The following is a 25,227-nucleotide window of genomic DNA, read 5'->3' as shown; positions in this document are numbered from 1 at the left end:
ATGCTGGGAAAGTGATATGGGTGGGTTCAAGAGCGGGAGCGGGATAAAAGAATAGATATTCTTTGGACGTCAGTTAATAGGGTGGTGGTGTAAGTGGATGGTGAAAAAAATAATAGTACTACGTCGTATGCCGTCTCATGATCCGAAGAGGATCGCCAATAAATTATAATAAGTTAGGGGAAAGGAATAGCTCTACATTGCAACAGTACTGGTGGAAAACATGAATTCAGATTCCTCCCAATAGCAACTGAGTAAACATGAATGAAAGAAAAGTTCCAAAATTGGATATTTTACGACCATGTTCAAACATCTGAAAGAGAATTTTTATGAAATAATTCAGCGAAACAAATTGAGGGAAAAAGGAGAAAAACTTCAGCTGAGTCTACGTACTCCGTACAAGAGTTATTGCGCAAGATCTTTGGCGTAGTGTATACCAGCTTACCAAATTTTCAAATCATAAACGCGAAGTAATAATTCAACAAGATTTTCTATTCAGTTTATGTAGGTTAGGGCTATAAAAAAGAGATATCAGGCATAACTTTCATAAAAACCAAAAGGCGCTGCCATTTTACGTCCTATTGAAAGCTATAAAAACATAGAGCAAGATTCGACGCATCACCACAAATTTTCAGCAGAAAAAAAACTGCCACGGGTTTGACTTAAAAACGAGGCAACAGTTTCACCTGGGTCAACTATTACCACAGGGCGAATAATCATGTAGATAGAAACAAATATGTGTAATTTGGAAATAGGAAGATTGCAGACAACTGTTTCGATGCATAGCCATTAATTTTCTGACAGTAAAAACACAACAGGTCTACCATGAAAATGATGCTAAGGCCTCAGTTTGCCGGCTATTACCACAGAAACTATACATACAGAGAATAAATGGTCTGAGACTGTAAGTTTGGGAACGGATCAAATAAAATGTTGATGGCTCTGAATAGGAAAGACCAGCGTGGCGGTTAGGTATAGTATTTCAGTGTCATTTTCAGGCAGTGGAACCAGGGGGGAAACAACACCTAAACAATAAGAGTGTGTGAAAATAAAACTTTTCTTACCTGGTTTATCGAGTGTGACTGCTGGGCAGGAAAGTGCGCCTCTCCGTCAGGGAGGTCGCCGTCAGCGGGGGCACCGCCTCCTCCGCTCCCTCCGCCCCTCGAGCGCCGCCAGGGGAGGAGGCCGTATCCCTCCTGCCACCAGCCGCTACCGCCGCCGCCGCCGCTTACTCTCCGGCCCACTCGTATCCCTCGGCTCTCAACCCTAAAACTCCCCCGGTAGTTCCTTCTCCGCACAGCGTGGGACCAATATTATTCCCTCCCTATTCAGGAAAGCACACAACCCATACGCGGCAAGGGGAAGGAACACAATACTTCTGGAAAGCAGTAACTCTTAATACTTCAGATGTGTGCAATGCCAGAGCTATGATTTCGTTCCACAGAACAACACACGCGGAGATATCACTGTGTTTTTTTTCTAAAAAGCCAATATTTTCTTTCGTTTTATGCCTCCTCTTTCTTCGAATGCGTTATCCCGAGCTGGGATATTCAGTGAGTACATCTAAGTGCGTGCACACTCATCAAAGTGAGGCAAGATCGTCAACATTCGCTCACACCGTCTACTGGAGCTGGAGCGTTGCCGTGGAGAGCTGGAGAGACTTGAGTGGAGGAGGGGAAGTGGTGAGGATACGGGGGAGGGGTAAGGCAACGGATGGAGGGGAGTGTGATGAGACGGGAGAGGGCAAAAAATCACACACGCATACGCACAGCGACTCACGCACGAGACCCGCGTTAAGGCCGGGAGAAGAGGGAGGAGGACAGCGCGGAAGTCTGAGTAGCTCCTCCAGTTTCGCCGTCCGCCATTCAGTCCTCCTCGTGGAGAGTAAATTTAATAAAAATATCCTTGTATTTCCTCTCTTCCTCCTCCTCCCCTTTTCAGTTTGCTAGAGTGGGATGGGTAACGTTTAGGAATAAACACGCTTCAAGTCTGTTGATTTCCCTGCCGTCTTCCCCTCGGCGTCCACCTTCAACGGCACACTGCGGCGCACTGCCTCGGTCCGTCCTGCCGGCGTCGATTGCGGCGTAGTCTTCTCCCCTCTATCCCCTCCGCTCTCTCGTTGCTTTCTACCCGAAGATGACAGGGAAGGCGCGAAACTCGAGCGATGCGAAAGCTGAGAGTTTTTTTTTACCGGAGCCGGTCGAAAAAAAAACATCGAATACGACAAAAGTCGTCTCCTTCGCGGTCAACGAATTCCCTTTCCCTGACCTCTGTCCTTTTGTTCCACATAAACGTCCCCTTTTCCCTTCTAGTACAGGCATGAGGAACTGACTGATGTACGCAAGCGCGGGGAAAATATTCCAATTTTTCTCGACTCAGCAAAAAGGTTGGAACGCCAATGTTTTCGACGACGAAGTGGACGACAAAATTGCCCGTGCCAAAAAAATTGGTGCCACCATGGTCATACATTACTTTCTTTTGTACTTGGCACGAATATTCCGATTTTCCATCTAAATACTGGAGCCATGGATGATTCCATTATGTTGACAGTGATCTGAATGGCAAAAGTTCTGCATACCTTTTCTTCGGCATGGCCAAATGTGCCAGCCTATTTCAGCGCCGAGATGTCGAAAACTGAACAGATGAAGAGAATCCCAGTACAGCGAATTGGTCATCATGAGCAAAAAAGTGATCCAAAAGTCATATTTGACGATATATCATACGGTAAAATGAAAGTAAATGCATCTTTACTTATTCGACCAAAGTTTGCGGAGGGGAAAAAATGGAATGGATCGCGGCCTTTGCTTCTGGAAGTGAACCTTAACATTTCCAATAGGGAGAATTTACAGGATTGCGTGATTCCGGTCTATACTTGAGCAGTTGACTATTTGCGTGGGAGGGAGGTCTTATCTACGTATTTTGCCCGATTACTTATTCCGCCTTCGACCGGCGACACTGTTATTAACGACGGTGGAAGTAAAACTAGCCGCTCCGACTTGCTCTCAGGTTCCTATGGCACGATTCCATGGACATCGGCGCCTTCAGTGACCACCCCTCAGAGGAGCACCCCAAGCTTCCACCGCCTCCCCTCCCTTCACAACACCCACCCAACCAAAAGTTTTGACCGCCCCGCCCACCAACACCTTTCGCAATCATCCCTCCACGGCAAATCTTTAGGGAGATAGGCTATCGACTGCATGGCTCAAATCAAACTCTTTTTTTCATTTTAATGTACAAAAGTCGTCATAGACACAATGTACAAAGATTAAAAGTGAAATAACAACTGCGAAGGATCCTATACTTACCTTTAATTTTGATGTTCCCTCTTTTCAGCTGTTTTGAGCAGAAAATCTATTCATTATCATGTAATCTAAGTGATTTGACTTCAATTCAGCATTCTTAGGCTCAAAGATCGAAAGAAATCACGGTAAGGAGCCAAGTTTTAAATTTGGAATGACTATGTCACGTGTGTCACGAACATAATGTAAATTTGAAATTAAATTGACAAAAATACATATTGAAGCATTTTTAGCACATTTTTTCCTATGCTTAGATAGTTATCGCCAAAAGAATATGCACACAAATATAAAATTTTAAAACGAAACACCAAGAATATATTACGAGGAAAGCGCAGTTTTGCTGCCGTCAGATGATGAGGAAATAAGAGCGTATTCTGAAAATTCCATGAAAACGATGTGCGATTCGTTACTTTGAGAAAACCTTTAAAAAAATCCTCTCCTCCTTCCGGCTCCAGCTATTTCCTCCCCACCTCTTTCCTAAAGTCGTCTCCCTTCCCTCCCCTCACTCGCCACCTACCTCCATCCCCGATCTACCTCGCCCCTCCTCCCTTCCCCTCCTTTCCCCCCTCCCCTCCTCTCGGCATAGGGGAGCATATATCGATTCGGGCGAGTCGCGTCCCCATCCGACCTCCCCACACCTTATATTCCCCCCCTCCCCCGCCGCCCTACCCTTTCGCCGCAACCCCAAAACACACTCCCCTTCCCTCCACCGGCCGGTGTGTCTAAACTGCGTCCCCGCTTCCTCCTCGTTCGACTCCCGGTGTGGGCATTGTGGGGCGACGCGAGCGGCACCCTTCAAAGGCAGCGGATTCCGAGGGAACCAAGGGTTATTCATATGGATAATATGTAGATTCCCATGTTATCACAGCCAACAATCACTGTAGATATAATCGAAAATTCGTTTTCCTCGAATTTACTGTTTTCAACTGTACGTGCTGTTGTACAATCTCTAGCATGGAAGAATGTGAGAAAAATTGGACCTTTTAAAATCGTAAATTATGAGAATTCTTGAGAAAGCATTTTAATGATAAAATTGTAAATAGAGCCGACATATACAATATATTCATCGGCATTACTGCGAATAATTTTTTTCCAAATACCGTACCGTGTTACCAGACCCTAACACGCCTTTATATCCGCCTTATAAGATTTACAGAAACAAGGGGAACCAAAAACGCAGTAATTAATAGCAAATAATTTACGTTAGAATCACAAGGGAGGAAGAAATAAAGAAAAAAATTTTCAAAAATTTGCTTTAAAGAGACCAATTGTCACTGACGAGCATGGAATCAAGTATGATTTAAGTGTAAATATTAGATTTAAACGTTTATATATGTTCTGTAGCAATTTCGAGAGGCAAGGAGCTATAAAGATGTAAAATTAAATATATAAATCAAGCCACGGTGAGTGGAAGGTAAAAGAAAAATATTCAAATGTTTTTCATTCAAGGGAATAACTGTCATCAAATTTCAATCTTGGAACCTTAAGAAATTTATTCTCGGTGCTGCACGCCGCTTGGGGTGCGAAGGGTGAATGAATAAATTGAGGTCATACGAATATGAAGACATCAAGAAGTAGAATGAAAAAAGATGCCACTGACTTTTTATGCTGATATGACTACTTTTCGTTCAATATATTTATTTAATACAACAAACATAAGCTAAATGATGGAATATTCCAGCATAAAAGACCGAGACATACGTATTCCCAGAACTACAAATCATTTCCCGAGGCGCTGGCCCAAAATACAATACATGTGATTCAAAAGCTCATAGAAACCGATATATTTTCAAGATTATGTGGTACCAAGAGGAAACTTACGAGATGATGTCTCGTTCTACTAAAAAATTACCGTCTAATAATTCTGGAGAAATGGAGAGCGTGAAAGGCAAATGTAAAAGTCACGCATGAGCCCAGGATGGTTTTGCAGGAGAGTAAAATATGAAGATGCACCCTCAAGTTATGTTCTTTTTCATTTTAATAAAAGTACATCTCATAACCGTAGGTCACATAAGAGGGTATCGAAGACAGATTAGATATGTCATCGATATTACTGACGGTCGAAAGGAATAAAGGCCATTTTATGATTGTTTGCAGGAGGGAGAGTTGAGCAAAACCAGACGAAATCGGCGACAGTTCGCACTTTCTTCACGAATGACACCAGTCATGACTCAGATACTATAGCATGAAATAAGAACTGCACTTGAAATACTAACATCACAAGGCATAAGTAAAGATTGCAGTTCCTCTAAAATATCAATGCACAGCAGAGATTCGAACCTGACCCAAAGAATTTCAATGAGGGACAGAAGGAGTACTAAGTTAAGATGAGAGTCCACGATATACTAACGTTTGTAAAATCCTGTGTGCATCTATGCTCCACTCACCGGACGAATGAACGGAGTGAATTTCTGGAAAAAAAACTCCATAATGCACAAGAACTGCAGAGCATACTACCCTCGATGGAAAAGCCTTAATTCGCCAAGAGCCGGTGAAGACGGCTTGCGACCAGGCTTGGATGCCTGGAGTCTAATGGCAGGGCAATGAGCCCCAGTGCAAGAAATGTTGAGCTGAAAAACATTACGTTCACGCGCGCGTTTTAACATTGGGGCTCCCAGTCTCGACGACAGCTATCCCTGCCTCTTTTAATTCCGTTTTAATGCTACCTCCATTCTGCCCTAGCCAAATGATGCGGCGGACTAGGTGACTGACCCCAAAGATAGGGCAAAAATCTTTAACTCCGTAACCCAAAGCTGCTTTTGAGAGTAATTAAATTCCAAGACTTATCATTTTAAAAACTTGACAATTTTCTATGCACTTGTAATTATTGCGGAAGCCACATATTACGCCAATAAAATTTACAGTACAAAAGAACACGGAATGTAAATCTTTCCGAAATAGAGCTGATAATGGATACATTTTTGATGTTGTTTATAATCAACATTGGGTTATAATGGGTTAAAAGTTGACTGTTTTTTTTTTTTGCGAGTCTTATTTCTTTAATGAGTCGTGAGAACTGATGGTTTTATTGTGCGTTGTAAGGCTCCTTCCGAAAGGATCAAAGTTCTAGAGCATTGTATGCCAGAGTTTTCTTTTTGGTAAATTCGCTCCGTGCATTCACCCGGTGAGTGGAATACAGATAAACAAAAGCACTTGGAAACGATGGTACCTCCCCCTCATGCACTGCCGAGACATAAGAATGGTGACCATTGCAGCTTTCTACTTCCCTATGAATCCTGTTTTAGGTTATCTCAGACAAAAAATCGAAATGTGCATGACAGTATGAAATAAATTCTGGTGATGATATTACAATCTTGCTATTAAATGATAAAAGAAGAGAAATCAATCACGAATACCATATCTTTGCATAAACTAACATGCTTTTATGATTGGATTAAGGAATGCAAAATACATTTTTATCTACATTTCCCCTCAGTAAATAAAAAAATTACGAATGAAGATTAAAGCAAACAGTGAGCCTACCAAAAAATATCTAATAACAGTTTATATCCACAGAATTATTTGACTTCAGTAGTTGGCGGAAATTTGAAAAAAAAGCATCCGAGTTCATCGAAAAGCTGTTAAAGAAAATATTTCACAAAACAATACACACGAATGGAGTCATTTATTCCCATGATTAATTTTAAACAAGCTCGAAAATGAATCTCATAATTTTACCCATTCCTTATGAACGACACCGATGAATGCGTAACCTATATGCGAAGCTTCGTAGAGAATCTCTCCCTATTTGAATATAATAATGAGATAATAAGAAAAATGAAGCATCAATACAAATAAATTAATTTGTAGACCAATGAAATGAGTATGCATTGAGGTTAAATGTTTATAAAAGTTATGCACGCGGTTTTGGGACGTAGTTATTGGAAAAGTAGAAATAAATAGGGTGTAAAGATCATAAATATTATTTGCGGAATTGAATTAGTCCTCCTCTCTCTACCTCCACTGATTCCAAGTAACAAACCCTCGGAATAGAGGAAAGGTAAAATATACTAATTAAAAGAAATATATTCCATTTTCTCAAGGAAAGTCATGGAGGAAAAACTCCTCTTTCCAGCGATGCCAGAAGCAAATCCTCATCACCAATTTCTCATCAACTCTCCAATTTCTCTTATTTGATCTCGAATCAAATTTATTCACCTTTTTGAAAAATTGGCTAGATATGAGAAAAAAACGAGAGAAGCCACTTTTGCCACCGCAAACATGACAGAAAAATATGAAATATTTAGTGGACGAAAATGGAATTGCTCCGAAAATTGCAAGACACACATGATTTGTCACTTTAATGCCTCCCAGGGTTTGTCATCGCAGAAGAGGAATTTTCTTCTTGGAGAGAGATTTCTGGAAGATCCTCAATCCCATAGTTTCCTCATATCACATGTGGTAAATGAAATGCAACATAATAATTTATAAAAGGATAAAGCAAAGACAGAAATATCGAGGATGACTATGGTATATCGATGACTTTGATCATGCAAGTTTCATCATGAAAAGTTTATTCATTTCTTGAAAGGAAAAAATGAGTCTTGCATATTCATTTATTCATCCTTCAGTTTTTGCGTGTTTTTTAGCGAGATTACTAATTCACGCATGTCTTCGAAACACAATAAACAGGATGACTTTATTTCTGTCTTGAGATCAATCCACGGCAGGGGCGGATACATATGGGGGGCGCGCGCCCCCCCCCCCCCTTGCGGGTCCGGCCGCATTGTATAAAATTGCAGAACCACAATTGTAACTTTTTTATATCATAAGATTGCACTGCCTTGTATATGCGTATTATTAGTTTGAATAAAACTGTCTTAAAGTTTGCATGTGACTTAATTATTTGTCATTACTACAAAAGTAAAGGTAAATCAATATTTAAGTATACTGGGATTAGCCACGGTTATAACGTTTACGGGAGTCACCCGCAATGCACAAATTGTGCGAAAAATCCACAGGGAAAAAATTATTTGTCTTGACCTGGATCCGAATCCGGATTCGCCGATTTCCGGTCGAATATTTAGCCAGTTATGCTACCGTGGCGTCATTCTCCCCTGTGGAAATTTGAGGATTATACCGGACAATGTGGTATGGACTGCTGAACATATGATCCCGGTCAAGACGAATGATTTTTTCCCTGTAGATTTTTCGCGCAGTAGATCAAGATATCTTTTGCGCCCTCCCACCCTTGAGCTTTTATCTGTATCCGCTACTGATGCACGGTAGAGTTTGCGTGAGTTTAGTCGGATAAGAGTGAATGCGTGAGCAAAATAAGGTAATAAGAGAGAGAAAGATGCGATGAGCAATAAAATGTGTGAGTGTAGATGTCAGCTGTGTTTTTACGCATACCTGCAACGTGTGAGGTATTTAGAGAAAGAATCCAGGGACTGAGAGGGAGTAGGTGGATACGGTTTTGGGAGAGGGATGGGGAGGTGTAGGGGTTGGCGCCGGGACAGTCACGTTGGCGCCACCACCGACCACCCCGCCATCTGACCGGCAACCTTCACAATGACGTGTCTCCTTGAAACTTAACCAAATTCTCACCAACGACCGGGAATCATGCAACTTCTCCTTCACCCTATGCTTTAAAGGGATGGACTGGTGGAACCATTCTCCAATGCACAGAGGCGCGATAAAAGTATTCATGAGGTTGCATTTTTGCTGACAACTGGTCCCTAAGAAGCGATATTCAAAGAAGCGTATGTAATGTATTTAGAACAAGTGAACTCAACTCAACTAGGGATTTCAACGTAAAGAAATGAATTAATTTTTTTTACGAATAGATTTTATTAAATATATCGACTATAAAATAGAAAATATCCTAGCATCCAGTCTGAAAAGGAAGGTTTCTCATGAATACGGAAGGAGAGAATTTTTTAGAAAACCGAGAATCATAGAACCTCAATGTTTCACTCCAGAATAGAGAACAAAAAAGTGAAATTTTAGAAGAGCTTAAAGTGTATTACGGATGAAACTCAAAGCTGATATTTTAGTTAGTCAAAAACTAAAAAAAATGAGATAAGATTTTTCATATAAAAAGTGTAAAGAACCTTTGCAAAGTTTTTATCAGCTATTTTTCTTCCCAATGTGAGCTGCCTTAACAACTCAGAAAATAATAAATACTCTACTCATGATGACTTTTAATGCCATTCATAAAAAATTATCATAAAGAGAAAAAATAATCTATTTAAGGAATATTTAATTTACCTCAGCACAGCCTGGGAAGTAATTATACATCACATTTGACTTGTAGACGATAGAAATAATCATTGTCAAAAATTTGAGAACATTTCTAAATTATAAGAGCTATGAATATCGTGATGTCCGAGGATTATTAGCGAGAGAATAGCAGAAAATTGAATGTAAAAGAAGGGATTTAGGAGGTCTCGTCATTTGTAAACAGGATGTGGAGGAAAGCCACAGTAAACAAATCTCCGCTGAGGCGACTGCGGATGGATGATGTTTTATTTGGGTGGGTGTGATTATGCCCTTCTCTCATCCAAAGTTTAACCACATAATTACAACTCCTCGACATTTCAAGGCCTGGCTCCAATTGCGCTACCATTGTTTTTTCAATGAAAAGTGAACTTCCCAGAGAGTTTTAAACGGAGTGCCTACTCTACTGTTAATAAGTCAAGATTTAAATGATGCTGACGCCGAATGACTTGACAGTTTACCTCTCGTACATGCACAGAGGGGTGTGCGAACCATCACAATTAGAACTTATTCTCAAGGGAGTAAATGAAAAAAGCTCGTAGCTCTTAATCCCTTTCATGATTACTATTCTTCCTTTTTGCAACCGCTACGAAGAAATATTGACTCCATTTTACCTCATTATTTAATTTGGTCACATCACCACCACTAGCTGGTTGAGCTATGGTTTTAAGACAACCAACAAATAAGAAGTTACAAAGACCAAAAGCTATTTCACAAAACATATCGTATTTAACAAAACAATACATTTCACATCGACTTGATACATTTGTAATACACTTGGTATTACTTTAAGTTTTCAAACTTTTTTTCAATAAAATCGAAAAAAATCAACGATTTAAAATGTAAGCAACCATTTTCAACCAAAGCCAAAGTAATCCTACCAGTATTTCCCAAATCCTTCGAATTCCAACATACGCCAGGCATATTCTTTGAAATCTATTCGTAAAGAAAAAGCGTGTGAAAATGAAATCGATTGCCATTTTATTTCCTCCCTTCCTGAGGGTTAAAGATGGATGTAAACAATAAAGAGAAACGACAGACCGAATTTGTATCCCTGGTGATGCGGATTGAGCGGAGGGTTTTGAGGGGCAATTGGCCGGAGATCTCTAACACATCGGATCCTCTTCACTTGATTTTGTCTTCCTTTGATTTGGCGCCATCTCTTCCACTCTATTCACACGTCTCCATTCCCCTCAAAAGCAGTTCCTCGTCCTTCAGCATCAAAGGACGTGGAATCGGATCCCTTTGACGTCGTAGGAGCAAAAGGTGTAATCGTCTTGCCTCGGAATCGGATTGACCCGCACTGTACCCTGCCCGTCTAGTTGTTTACACGGAGCAGACAACTTATAACGGACAAACGGTTGCGATAGCCCGCATGTACTTGCTTGCTTTAAGTTACTTCCTTCTGGTGAATCTCCACAGTGAAACTCTCCAAGATATAAGTACGCGCATACTTCATATTAAATTCAAAATAACAAACTGATATCATAAATACTTATCTTCGCAACGTAGACAACATGCGGGTAAGCGAATATGATTTCTCATAATGAGTATCAAATCAGGGGGGATTTAAAAAAAAAGACAGAAATTCACTTTGCAATGGACGACGCAACGGTTCATTTTAAATTTTTTTCTTACACAAATGAGCATAATATCTGTTAATTCTCTTAATTCAAAGAATAGCTCGCCAGTATCTCCATTTATTGTACACACTAAAAGTTTTCAGATCCTGGGAGCAAGGATAGAAAGTTGTTACATCCCCGTCAGCCAGATTACATGAGCAACGATTGGAGCCTATCCTCCCTACAAGCTAATGGATATGAGACCAATGAAATTTCTTCATACCTTGTTAACATTTACCTTTAATATGTATGCGCACGAATCAATGCATATTATAAAAAAAGTTGCAAAACATCAATCTGTGAACTATAGATTCATTTTCTAATAATATTTCATCAGTAATTCTATAAAGGTTAAAAGACAAAATTCACTAACTCTTGGTTAACTATGTGGTATTCCATTATTTCCTGGATATAAACAGTTACTTATACCACTTATTTTATAAGAGCGCGACCCGGGTTTCAATGAGTAATCATCATCATCAGGCGCTAATTATAATTTAATTAAATTATAATTAGCGCCTGATGATGATGATTACTCATTGAAACCCGGGTCGCGCTCTTATAAAATAAGTGGTATAAGTAACTGTTTATATCCAGGAAAAAAAGGTTAAAAGGTCATAAAAATGACGTACCTTAATGTTTCCCGCAGGAAATAAGAAATTTTACTATTCCAAATTCTTAACCATAGTACAAGAGTGACATTTTTTATATTTTCTATAGCTAATCAGTTGCTTTGGTCTTTATTAATACATGTCACAAAATGATAACAACACCTCTTTTTCCTATGAATGAGAGGTCTAAATTAAGTACCTTGATTATAAATAACTAGCAATACAATCAAATTTTCACCAAAGAAACATTTGTTGCAAATATTAATAAGGGGCTAGTTATAAAATGAAAATATGTTCAAGACATCAGGATCCCATAAAACTTCACTTATAATGATACCCATAACACATTTGCAACCAATACCTTTCTTTCTTATTTCAAAAAAACTTACCAATAAAAAGGTTTTTTTGTTGTAGTTTTGGAAACTAAATTCATGGAAAAAAACCGTCTCAACTACATTTGGAAAGAACTTTAGATAGTTATAGGTATATAAAACAATATCAAAATTATGACAGCATGCACTTTAATGGCTCATAGATAATAAGTTACTTTTAAGCAGCATGCATAAGCTAATTAAACGGACCTTTTTAGTGTAATACGAAAAATTTCATGAAGATTACCGGCAAATATATTTGATATTTTAAATATACAATTACCTTTTTTTTGTTCCTTTTCTAGAAGAATTCAGGAGAAAAATCGGGATACACCCTGTAATCTGAAATAAATAGGAGAGAAATTAATTAGAGCCAATAAATAAGGAGTAAATAGTGAAGGAGATAATTGAGTGAGTCTCATTGATTGCGTAAGAACTTGAACGAATAAAATATAAATCATAGAATAATAACCCTTCGAAATTTAACCGGTATTTATATGTATTTTTTAGACCACGCCGATCAGAATAGGTAGCTTTGCAAAATATAAAACGGACGCTGTTCATATACATCCATCTTAATATATAGCACAGAACCAGACATGGGGTGCCACAGCTAGGGATATAGGGTGATAATGTAAATCCTGGCCATAACCAAACTTCACTTTTATTGAATTCAAATTGATTTTCGGATTCTCTATTGGATATCGAAATTTACCACCCACGTTCACCGATTTCCTTTATATCCGGCAGATTATTACATGGTCCTAGTTAGACTCCTTTTTGTCTCGATGCTGGCCTCGGTGGCGGCGGACTAACGTTGATTTTCCTCATTATCTACAAAAGCTCTTCCGCTTCATCTCTTACTTTTTCTTACTCCGCATCTTTGGTTGCCTTAGTTTATCACGCCGATGCTCTCAGATGGCTGATCCTTTTTTCATTCCCCATCCGCGCCACCGTTGCGCCCTCACCGGATGGGTGAGGGCAGATCGCTTCAACGACTTCTCCGACAACTCGCAACTTCCCAGACCGCACTGCCACGCACACCGCACCTTGGGGAATTAATCCGACCACCTCACCCCACGAACTTCCCACCTGTACTCCCTGCCAGAAAACACCCCTCTATCCCCCGACGATTACCCCAATTACCCGGATGAAACTCGACGGGGACAGCGGGACGGTCCGTGGGACTTAAAAACCTAAAGAAAGCTCTCTTTGGTCGTTTTATGTTTCCTTGTGCGGCGCAGAGGAAGTATCCACTATGAGTATAATTGAAAAACGGGCTTAAAATCGTATCCAGGGCGATTCCAGCGAACAGCAGAGAAAGCTCTCACGCAAATGTGACACAAAGGAATCGCAGAGAGGAATAAAAGGGAACGGAAGAATGGAATGCGAAGCTTTTGTTTTATTTTGGCCAGGAGCTTGCTCTTTGGCGCATGGTTGACCATGGAATCTTCAATATGTTCCAAAAGCGTCGGAAGGACGTGTGCTAGAAAAGTGATCCGCGTTTTAGGGATTCTCATGGATTTAAAGCCCGATTTATGAAAAACATTGAATAGTTTTTTTTAATTAGTGCGAAAAATCTATGAAGCGAAAATTATGAAATGGCAGTTGGCAATAGTTGGTTAAATTTTGGCTAAGCAAAAACAGATCTCTTACAGTTGCTGAAATTTCTTGAAAGCATTGCATACGAATCATAATACATGCATTCCTTCAATAAATGGCAAAAAGATTATTGCAAAACTGCATGCAACTTTGGACCCATAAAACTAGCACCAAGCATACAGGCTTTTTATCTTTAAGAACCTCATTCCCCTCGATAATGACACATTATTTCAAACAAATACTAAGAAAGGATACAATTGGAAATATTGAATAAATTTTTAGGTTGAGAAACAAGTTGGGTTGAGAGACAATAAGGTGGCAGGAAACACAAATTTCAGGTCATACATATTCACGTCAGGTTTTACATATTCACGTAATCAAGACACAGCGCAAGAAATACATATATATTTTTCTATTCATTTATTTCCATTACCCCATAAACAGCGCATTTACGGCCTTTACAATGGGGAATTAACAATTAACACTGATGGACATTCACAAACGCCCATGCCCTGGATAAGGCTAACTTATCCAGGCGGGACTCGAAACCGCGACCTTCGGTTTGGCAGGCGACGATTTTACTCCGCCGCCACCAAGGCCGGCAAATTTGCAGCAATTCAGGTAATTAGAATTCGGATACTATATTCTCACTAGAAATGTCAACTTTTTCCAGTTTTCATGGCTGTTACCGAACTCTTGACCGGTTGGGGAGCAAGAAATAGCAACTTGACACGAGGAGTAGCAATGAAAATGAATTATTTTGGCTTTTTAGTCGCTCGGTAAGTACTCGGTAATAGGACAGATACAGGATTCCAGTAATTAGTATGATTATGTTAGCGTTTCACGAGGGTTTTAACTCCTCAAAGTCGCTTCCTTGACTTGCAAATCTCGGTCTAGATGAGAGATGACATTTTATTTGGAGGAAAATACTTTTGCGTTTTCGCATTTGCAGAAAAAACTCTAATACCTGACTTTGTTTCATTTTAAGAGGGCCGTCACGCAAGTGTCCATTTAGAAAAATTGGTTTACAAACAAGAAAAATCATCAAATAATGGAACGGAATTTCAATGAAATCAAGTAATTAGTAGAGCAAAAAGATGTAACATATCAAGGATCGTGCTAATTGGTTTATACACTATTTTTACTGCAAAAATTTACAATAACTTTTCGTGTTTCGTTTCTCTGCTTATCCTTTTGCATACCAATTACCCTATTCCCTTATAAAATAACATGGGGCGAAAAAATTCAGCGGCTCTTCAAATACTTACATAACCTTATGCTGGTAAAAGAAATTTTTCTGGGTGAAAAATGAATCAGACGAGAAGGAGGCGAAGAAATAACCTGGAGGTAAATAAGCTGGGAATTATTAAAATGGATAAAATGTTTGAATGTTGGTCTAAGGCATTACTTAACGACGATTGTATTGATAATTTTCAATTGCATCACAGTTACAGTACAATTCATGCAGGTATATGGTAAAAAATAAATGATTAAGTTTTACGTTAGCCGGTTAGTAAATTTCAAAATTATTACAACAAACTTTAAGTTATAAATTAAATACCGGGGAATTTGGTAGAGGGCTTGAAGCTGATGGAAGGGTCTCGAGATAGTGAAGCCTCTGTTCACCCCCAAAGCAAATGCTCCAAGTTCGAGGTAAAGGAGATGGCCCCCGTACCCTGAATGTATAGGATACATATACCAATGGCTTAGTCTCAGGTGAGCTCTACCCTAATCAATCCAATCCGACCTTAAGGCTCAGTGGGCTTTGGTCTTCAATAACTCGATGAGTTATTGAACACCGAAGAGAAGCATTACATATTATAGATAACATTCATCATTATTTACCCATGAGATCAACCAAAGAAGTAGACAAAATAAAAATATCAGTTTTTAATGAGTTGTAATGCTTTTTAGAACGTAGGTTTCCACGGCGATGGTTTGATCTCTGCCACAGGGTTTGATATCTTCAGGGTTTTCTTCCGTGTCTGCTTGTTTGTAGACAACAGTTTTGCTGGATATCCTGACAGCGTCTAGGATGGGAGCGCCCAGTCAGACAGCCAATCACAGAGCAGCTCCCATCCAGCCTACGGAATATAAGCGAGGCAGAAACCAACAGCCTGACCTGAAGACGTTGGCAGGATAGCCAGTGAAACTGTTGTCTACAAACAAGCTGACGCGGAAGAAAACCCAGAAGATATGCAGAGATCAGTTGTAGTGCTTGTTTCACATTATACGGTGGAAGGCTATACCTAAGTATTGCCACTGAAAAAGATGCAGTAAAAAAAATAAGGCATAATGATATAGATTCCCTCTCGACGGGCAACGAATTTTTCTATTTACTATTGAAAAATATAACCACATAATTCTTTTGAGAGGAGAGTTTAAAGGACTACACATATCAAATACTATGAATACCAGCCTTAATTCCAGCCATTATAATGAATGTAAATTCAAAATCTGGAAAGTCGAAGGAAAAAATAGGCGAAATCCAGTCGCCATCACGAAATGGCCGTTATGTCACGCTACCATGGAAGCCTACTGATAAGTCTGCTATTTCTTCACTAGACTGTTTGGAGGTGAATGGAAAAAATAAAGGTGCATTGAGCCATTGTATCTACGGCGGGGTCAAATCTTTCCGTTGCTGTGAGGAACACAATTTGAATTCGACCAGACACCGCAGAGTTTCAATCTCAGACATTCCGTTGCCAGTATTCGAGCGGTATCGGAATTAGCCAATCTGATATTTTTCCCTTTCGTGCGCCGAGAGATTGCGTGTTGGCAATGACTTAAATAGAAATCGAAATGCGGTCAACTGAGGGCGGAGGTAGAGCCACATGTGTTAAAGCTGTAAAACAACTGCCATCAAAAATGCACACTTTGCAAAAGAAAGAGAAAATTCATAAAATCGAACGGTACTTTCTTTACGTAAAAAAAACTGCTGGAAATAAAATAATATTAACATAGAGTTGGAATAGTTTCACGCGAAATGGAAGCAATCAATAGTTTCAAAATGCTGCTAAAACTGCATTTTTATGTCATGCATGAATTTATCACTCTTAACACAAAACAACTGCTCAACAACCGGATAAATAACTAAGCAAATTGTAATCATCTAAATATGGTAATTTTATGCGCGGCTGAAGTTATGGTAAAAGCCCGGGATAGGCAAGCTAATGAAGCTCATTCATTCCGTCATCACGGTTGAATTCGACGGAAAATTGTTTTTGAAGTATAACGTTTGTAAAGGGAGTTCCTTATTTACAGTTATAAGTTACGGGAGAAATACAGTTGGGATAATTATCGATCACCATTCATGATTCACGAATTCATAACTATATTGCATCCATTTATTATTATTGGAATGGAGTATAGTTACTTGTATTTATGTTAAAAATCTATAGAGAAGTGCTTTTTTCCGATATCTATTCTCACAATCAGTCTTAATGCAAAATTCAGGAGCGTTTGGGAACACAAAAGGTAGTCCGTAATAGTTCTTATCAATTTGGTGGAATTTAGAGTATTCAGTAGTGTCATGTAGTCTATATTATCATTTTTTACTATTACCTGGTGAAATTTTATATAGTAATTAAAGCAGAATAGTAGTGACTATATTTTTTTCGCACTTTTACCCCGTTTCTTCTGTGCTAGTTGAAGATTCTGTGGCATAGGCCACGTACGAATTATTGGCAAGGATTTTCATTACCTTCAGAAAAGGAGGGGAGGCCATACGGGTTTTATAGAAACAGGTTTTTTTACTGCTTAATGCAGCTCTTTGTTTTCATATCCCACCTTCTCTCTAAGAGCTCAGTCTTCGGATCTTATTTTTTTACAACTTAGCTCAGCCTCGATCATTATGACACGTTTTTGCTCTTTCCCAAGCCTCTGGATCAGCAGAAATTTATGGCCTCATCTAAAATGCTACCTTTATTTTTTCACTAACACTTTTTCGAATGACAAAATTTCCCTTTTTTTGCTGCACGGTGCGACAGGACATGACTATTGTCATCACATCTTACGTCGTCACAGTCACGTCAAAGTTTTATGATGAATTCAGGTTATTTATCCAATATTCTCAAAGTTACGAATCGATGAATTGACACAAATATGAAACTTAAAAGGATAGCTTGAGTACCTTGACGCGCATTTAGTACCATTTAGTAGTAACTGATTGTGTAGAGAAATAAGTCAACACGAAATAAATTATTAAGACCTCCAAATTTTGCCGAGAAAATTTCACTTGTTCCATTTCAATCACACAATCCAAATATACCTACAGTAATCCCTGGGTATTTCCTAGCAAACCGAGCTTGGGTGCAGTCGAAATTTCATAATATAAATTAGATAAAATTGCTTTTATACTTTAGGGGAACAGTAAAATTTTTTTAGAGCAGCTCTACAATGGTGTGAGTGAGGGTGGTATTAATGATAAGTGAAATAAATTGAGACTTATGGAAAGACGAATGCTCTAGCGAATGTTCTAGCGAGGTGTAAAGTATTCAAAATTTCTTTAGCTTTCATTATGAGTATTACGAAATACAAGGGAATCGAGTTGGTATGGTGGTTAGATTGCTGGCTTCCTATCCAGATGGACAGGGTTCAAATTCAAGTGATGACAGAGATTTTTCATAGGCTACCCCATGCCTACTTGAGTGCTTTTTGGAGGGCACTTCAAGTGCTGCACTCCGTCCGTCGGATGGGTCGTTGAGCCGCAGTCCCCTTGGCGCCTTTCGCTAGGAGAAGGCTAATATCGATGCCGGGTTTCTCTCCACCCTTTCTTCCATACCTTTCCCTCATGGCGCAATTGACCTTACCTATCGGTCGCCTCCTCCAAGTACCATACCTACCATGCGAAATACAGGCAACCAGGCAATCAGGCAAGCTTAACATCATCAGGTGATGCAAACATTACCAATGAAATCTACAAATTCCTATGTCATGTGCATTGAAAATAGTATCAGAAAATTATTACGCCATTAAACCTCGATCTTGGGGTACTCAGGAGGCTCTTTCCAAGTTCCCAAATGTCTAATGCATGTTCTACGAATGTTAAAGTATTTTTTCTGGTAGAATATAAGAGCAAATTCTATCGTAAGAGCTGTGGTGCGTTGAGAACTACATTACATGTATAATATTTATGTAAAAACTGCTTAAATGCATTATGATTGAGAGCGACAAAATAGTCCCCCTCCAATCCTTCTCAGTAACGCTGAACAATAGCGTATATTGGAGTGCGCTATGAGTATCGAAGTGAGAAAGCGTAAAAATCGTCATTAGGAATAACTAAGCACTGAAGGGGAAGAAGCTTTAAGCTAGTATCATATTGGTAGTCACCCGCTGGCGATCAAAACGAAACTGGGAATTACTGAGCTTATGATTTGCTTTCTTATCTTTATCTGTAAAGTTAAGAGGAATCATTGCTAAAACAACATTAATTCTTGCGGACGGTGGTTTTGCAAATTAATCCGTTAGAATAGAGTCAGTAAGGGTAATACATGATTTAAGTACAGTTTATTCTATGTGCGATGGAAATTTAAAGATGATATCGTAAGTATTTAAATATTAATTCAAAGTGAGTACATTTTATGGGAAGGTAAGCATTAAACATGATAAAATAATGAAAGTAAGTATCTGAGGAAAAAGTTTGGAAATTTTTCTCATATCATCGGCTTCCCTAGTGTTGAGGAATAGGGCGAGGAGGATAACTTACAGCAGCCCTACCACAACCCTACTCTAGCGTTATCCCATAAAAACATCAAGCACTTTCAGCCCCTGGACCCGATAGGACGTACGACTCATGGGAGATGGACGTCGGTTTCCTTTGTTTTAACGGATTAGAGCGAAATTTTTTTTTACAAGCGTAAACTTTATAAGGGTTCTAGTTTTTTATCTTTCAGCTCCTCCATAACGGTACCTCGCACCCCCTTGAGGGGGGCGTTCCTTCACCTCTGCGACCGTCCTCCCTTGGGCCATTATTTCCTCATTTGGGCCCTTGGACCCTCTCGTCCATTACATGAGTTCCCTCAACACCCCCCCCCCACCAAAATTTTACTTCCATTACGTTTTCCTGCCCCGACCTTTCACCTTTCATCCGATATCTTCCTTAATTCATGCACTCTCCCTCCTAACTCCACTCCGCCATAATTCAATCGTCGCGTTTGTGCCGCGGGACTCAAGCACAGGAAAAGTAACACGGCGTGCGGAAACGGGCAACTTCAAAATTCCACCCTCTCCGTGATGAATAAGCAAGATGAGTTTGTGATTAAAGGTTCATTAAAGACTGATTCGATGCAGCTGCGAATTCTGTCTCCTCCTTTTCGGAATAGTGTATTTTCCGAAGCAAGTTTGCATTTTCAACGTTTATGATACCCATTATTTCCTATCTAACAGTTTATTTTTGTGGTGGATCGCTATCTTAAACTTTAGACTTAGATATTGATTTTTTCAGGGTACATAGTGTGAACCGATTTTAACCGTCACCTTTTTCTAAAATTTGAATAATTTACAATATTTTTCCTTAAATAATTCCTTAGATGCATTATTTTATGATGCTTCATGCTTACCTTTCCATATAATATACTTACTTTGAAGTATTACCGTAATACTTACGGGATCATATATAAATTTCCATAGTATACTGAGTAGACTCTACTTAAAAATTTCTAGCAATAAAAATTTGAATATTTTGCTTCAAAAATACCTAAAATGTCATTTTCAGGCAGACGATTATTGAAAAGGATTCACTACATATGGCCTGAAAATTTCAACACCATATCATAAGCTTTAAACGAACATAGTGCCGCTAAATAATAAATTATACGACCGGCCGAGTGGAAAATGTGCGTCCTATTACATTAAACAGTCCTCTCACTGGAGGAGGATTAATATTTCGCCACCAAAAACACGGAGGTTAGAAAAGGTAGATGTTGGTTGATAAAAAATATTTGAATGAATCATTGAAAACCCGGGACGTTTTCAGCGAAAACGAAATGCTATTAAAGGTGACAGAGGTGGTAGAGGTCCAGAAAAATAACCTACTTATCTGCGAGAGAAACAAAAGAGTTTGCGATGCGCCTATATTTTCCACCAATTGATGGTAGCATAAATAACCAAATGTGGCCCACATATGCTGAGCACAAGACTAGCTATAAAAATGAGTGATAAATAGGTAATGAAGTCCACTATTCCACTGTTATTTATGACGACGTCGTTAATTTTATAGGTCTTGATATTCCCTAACAATGGAGATGAAAAAGGATTTCTAAGGGAAATATTGAAACTAATTGATGCAGAGCAAATTTTTAAACTAACTTTTTGCGAGTGATAAAAAGGAAAAGTTATCAAAAGCCCTCTCGACAAAAGCCTACTTAAAATTAAAACATTTTACAATAGACTTAGAACACCACCAAAAATGCCAAATACTTGTATTTGCGCACTATTTGCATGCCAGTAGTATTCTCATTCTATTCTTTTCCGCTTTTACAATCCCCCATAGCAATAAACACGTATTTTAAAATCCGCGAGTCCCAAAATTCCATATTTCCAAATTCGAGAATTTTTCATACAGCATAGTATTGCGCATGCATAAATCCCTTTTTCTCAGTTAATTCCTTCTTAATATGGTATGGTATTTGGAGGAGGCGACCGACAGCTGAGGTCATTTGCGCCATGAGGGAAGGGTAGGTAAGGAAGGGTGGAGAGAAACCTGGCGTCGGCATTAGCCTGATCTTAACGAAAGGCGCCAAGGGGATCACGGTTGCGCTTGAAATGTCCTCCACACAACATTCAAGCAGGGATCGGGCAGTCTCTGAAAATTCTCTGCCGCTGCCGGGATTTGAACCCGGGCCCACCGGGTGGGAAGCCAACACTCTAGCAACCACACCAACCCGATCCCCCCTTCTTCATATATATCCTAGTGGCTTGTCTTATGTGACTGTTCGATATCACATTGATATTTTTATAAATATATGGACATTTGTCGTTCACTAGTGGTTCTCAAGTAAACGCAAATATCGTTGTGCTTGTAGGTTCACATACTACTCAAGATTTCACTTTAATATTGCGGGCTGGCTATATTGTTGACATTAATGTGAAAGAAAAAAAAAAAGCCATATTGGACTCTAGATTGCTGAAAGAACTGGAAAGAGATGCTAACTGAAATAGGCAATCAAATCAGGTAGGGATAAAATCGGTAGAGAAAGGTGAATTTGATATTTATGAGTTCCTTAGAAGTCTTCACTTTTTTTCCGAAAAGAAAAACGTCCTACAGGGAGATGAGGATACGGAAACGATTCTAACAAATTCCGAAAACAGTGTCATTTGGTACATCCTTGGAGAGCAGAGATTTGAGTCAATTTAAAGCCAGGTTCACTTGAGACATTGGAATCAGTAAAATAGCGTTAACGAACTGTAAAAACAACTATGCCAAAACTGAATAGAGCTCTTCATTTAAATTTTGTTTTTGAAATTGATAAAAAAGGAACAATTTTTCCAATGAATTCAAATATTTTTTGAAGCATGAGTTATTAGCACAAATATCAGCCAGATGATTGATTGAGCGTTTGAGACCTAAAACTCTGTTTCATGTATTCCCTCTTTGAGAAAGAAACCCACTGCATACGTATAAAACTAATTCATAAATTTTGCATTTCTTTGAAGCTACTAGATAAGATGATGTGACAAGAGATGCTGTAAATAGTGTTATGAAAGAGGAATTTTTGAAGAAACAATATTTTAAAGAAAATTAATGCTTTGGTGAGAGTGAAATAACGGGGACAGCAAAAAATACACAGAGCATTCTGGGATTAATTGAACTTAGATGATACTCAATAGCCTTCATGGTGAGTTCATAAAAAAATTTCAAAAAAATCGTAGGTTAATACGTAAGAAATGTACGTACCACCATAAATGTGACACACCAGTTGAAACAGGGAGAAGTCTACCTCCAACATTATATGCAATTGTCGCTTTGAACACAGCGGGAAAATAAAAATTGCATATATATGAATTAATAAATCTTATTACCAAACTAGAGGCAATGTTTTTCAAAATGCCGAACTAAACCAAAGTGTCGCTTTGAACGAATTGGGAAAATAATATAGTACAGATGTATGAATTAATAAATCACACATCCAAACTCAGGGAAATGTTTTTCAACATACCGAACAAAGTACAGTATTCTACGGCACACTGCATGCCTCGAAGGTCGAGTACTGAATGAAGGAAGGCAATATTGAGTGAAGATTACTATCAGACATGATGATACATATATACACACTTCAAATGGCCTATAATAAAGAGTGAAAGAAAAGGGAAAATCATTCATAGCAGTTCAAAATTCAATATACATAACTTATGTAGTATTCACAAGGTAGGTTTCACTTTTCCTGGCGAATCTAAATTCCCGCAATTCTTACTATGAAATATGACTCATTTGCTCTAAATCAATGATGTAAATGCAAATTGAGCGCGACCCCATTAGTCGTGGCAAGTAGAGCGAGGGTAAATAATTCGCTCGGAAAGAAGTGACTCAGCCAATTCTAAATTCACTGGATTCTCACGCAGCATGAAATTTTCCTTTATCCTCCCTTCCCTTCCAGTTTCCACCACACTATGCAACTGTCACGGAAGATAGAATGTCTCAAAAACTCCCTAAATTGAAATGCTCCATAGGAAAAAAATATCTCCTCAAACGGTAGCGGGCGTAAAACATTCAAAGTCAAGAACCAACTCAGTCAGGGCTTCACGAGATCCGCACACAACGCCAACTTTTCCTTTCTGCTCCCTTTCCTCCGGGATCCAGGAATCACCATTGGCCGTGACTCGTGAATGGGTGGGTGGCTTTAGGATTTTTCTGTCAGTCTACAAAACGCTCCGAATCATCTCGCCCCCATAACACATTTCCCAGCCTATCCCTCGCTCCCTTTCTCTATATAGCCCTACATATCCCTTCCCCTTATACCCTACCCGTTTCCTCTCCTCACCTCAAACCCTTCTCGGGGTTTGCCTCTCCTCCAGCCTTCCTTTCGCCCTCTTTCCCCAGGTCATTGCCCTCGAACACTCCCTCCCTCGCTTTTCAACTCCTCCTTTCCCTCTCCTCCCCTACTCTACCCATGCTAAACGCTGCTCGGTTTTTCCTCCTCGTATAACCCCGTGTTAATATCTGTGCTCCCATGGTGTATTCATCGACGCCATCTGAATCGTGATACAACTCAGCAAACCACCTCATGGGGGTGTGGCATTGAGTTACGTGTCGTGCAAACCCCTAGCCCAGCGACAGATTCTTCTTGCTTATGTATCCCGTCCTATATATGCTTCCCTTATGTAGGGATTGTTTATTATATTACTAAGTATGTGCTAGCATTGGAATAGGAGTAATATAAAAAACACATATGAGTCGTTTGGAAGCCAAGGGGTACAAGTTATTTCACGCTACCCATTTCACGATTTTATGCACAGTTAGGGAAAAAATTAGGTATAGAAAACAAACGAGATGAGTTAGACACTTGATATTGTGCATTTGATTATCCACTCAATGTCAGCAGAGAGCAGAGACTCAATGTATCCATTGGCGACCAATTTTTGTGTATTTCTTCTAACAATTAACTTTACCTAACTCTGATGAAAAAAAATCACTTGTACCCTTTGGCTTCTCACCACCTCATATTAGAGTGGCATTTTAAATTGGAAAAATATATTTAAAAAATGTCCCATTATCGACATGATCATACACGCAGGGAATAAATCTTCCTTCCTTCCTTCCTTACAATGGCTGCGGTAATTTATTCTATAGACTATTACGACAGGACAAATGTAATATTGAATGTTCAGTGAACAAAGGATACAATTTAGGATGCAAAATGTACGTATTTGCCACACTAAGACTAAATTTGAAATTCTTGGCAAGTAAATATTCAACCATGACCCACCACCCATAGCTTAGCATTAATTGCAATGATATTGGAGCAATGAAAACAGGTTTCTCGTCAAGAATTCTTTTAGTTTAGTTGGCGACTGAATTCTCACAGCGCATGTTCGTATGGAATTACCTTTTAAGGTTGTCTTCCTCTCCCAGCCAACTAACTAACACGTAAGCTTAAATGCGCAAAAACATATCTAGTCTGACTTAAATTCTTTGGAGCGAAAAAACAATCTTCCTAATTGTTAGAAAAGTGTTATTTTAACCAGTTTGAAAACCTTTGCTCGACATTTTTTCATTAAATGCCTCCATTCGGATGCAAATGGTCCTAGAATGCAAGGGGGACTTTTGAGAGAACTGGGTCAATGGAGCCAGGTGATCGAACAACACTCCTTTTACTCGTCGGGAAAATCGGCACGTAACGACGCTGTTCGCGGGAATACATTGGTCGCTTCTTTTGTGGGAGCAAAGGTTAAGGAATACCGGATGTTAAGTGGGTAATGCCGAGCAATGAGGTCAGCTGGCATTTTCAACGAAATAATGAAACAAATGATCTCAGTTTCTGAGGACAAAATCACGGTTTTGAGTGGA

The 25,227-nt window shown here is 39.2% G+C and overlaps 1 protein-coding gene across 2 annotated transcripts in view; it reads right to left on the bottom strand.

The window, feature by feature from the left end:
• The window catches only part of LOC124162794, a 409,880-nt gene that overhangs the window by 118,234 nt on the left and 266,419 nt on the right, over positions 1-25,227 (bottom strand). Inside the window, exon 5 of one of the 2 annotated variants that reach the window (XM_046539452.1) lies at positions 12,403-12,461. The gene's annotated coding sequence lies outside the window, so the exon portion shown is untranslated. Of the gene's footprint in view, positions 1-1,061; positions 2,984-12,402; positions 12,462-25,227 lie in introns of those variants that run through there. The other variant, XM_046539443.1, reaches the window with a different exon arrangement.

The sequence above is a fragment of the Ischnura elegans genome, chromosome 1 (assembly GCF_921293095.1).
Source record: "Ischnura elegans chromosome 1, ioIscEleg1.1, whole genome shotgun sequence".
NCBI classification, from domain to species: Eukaryota; Metazoa; Arthropoda; class Insecta; order Odonata; family Coenagrionidae; genus Ischnura; species Ischnura elegans.
The sequence above is the reverse complement of the archived record's forward strand: the minus strand, read 5'-3'. Positions and strand labels throughout refer to the sequence as shown.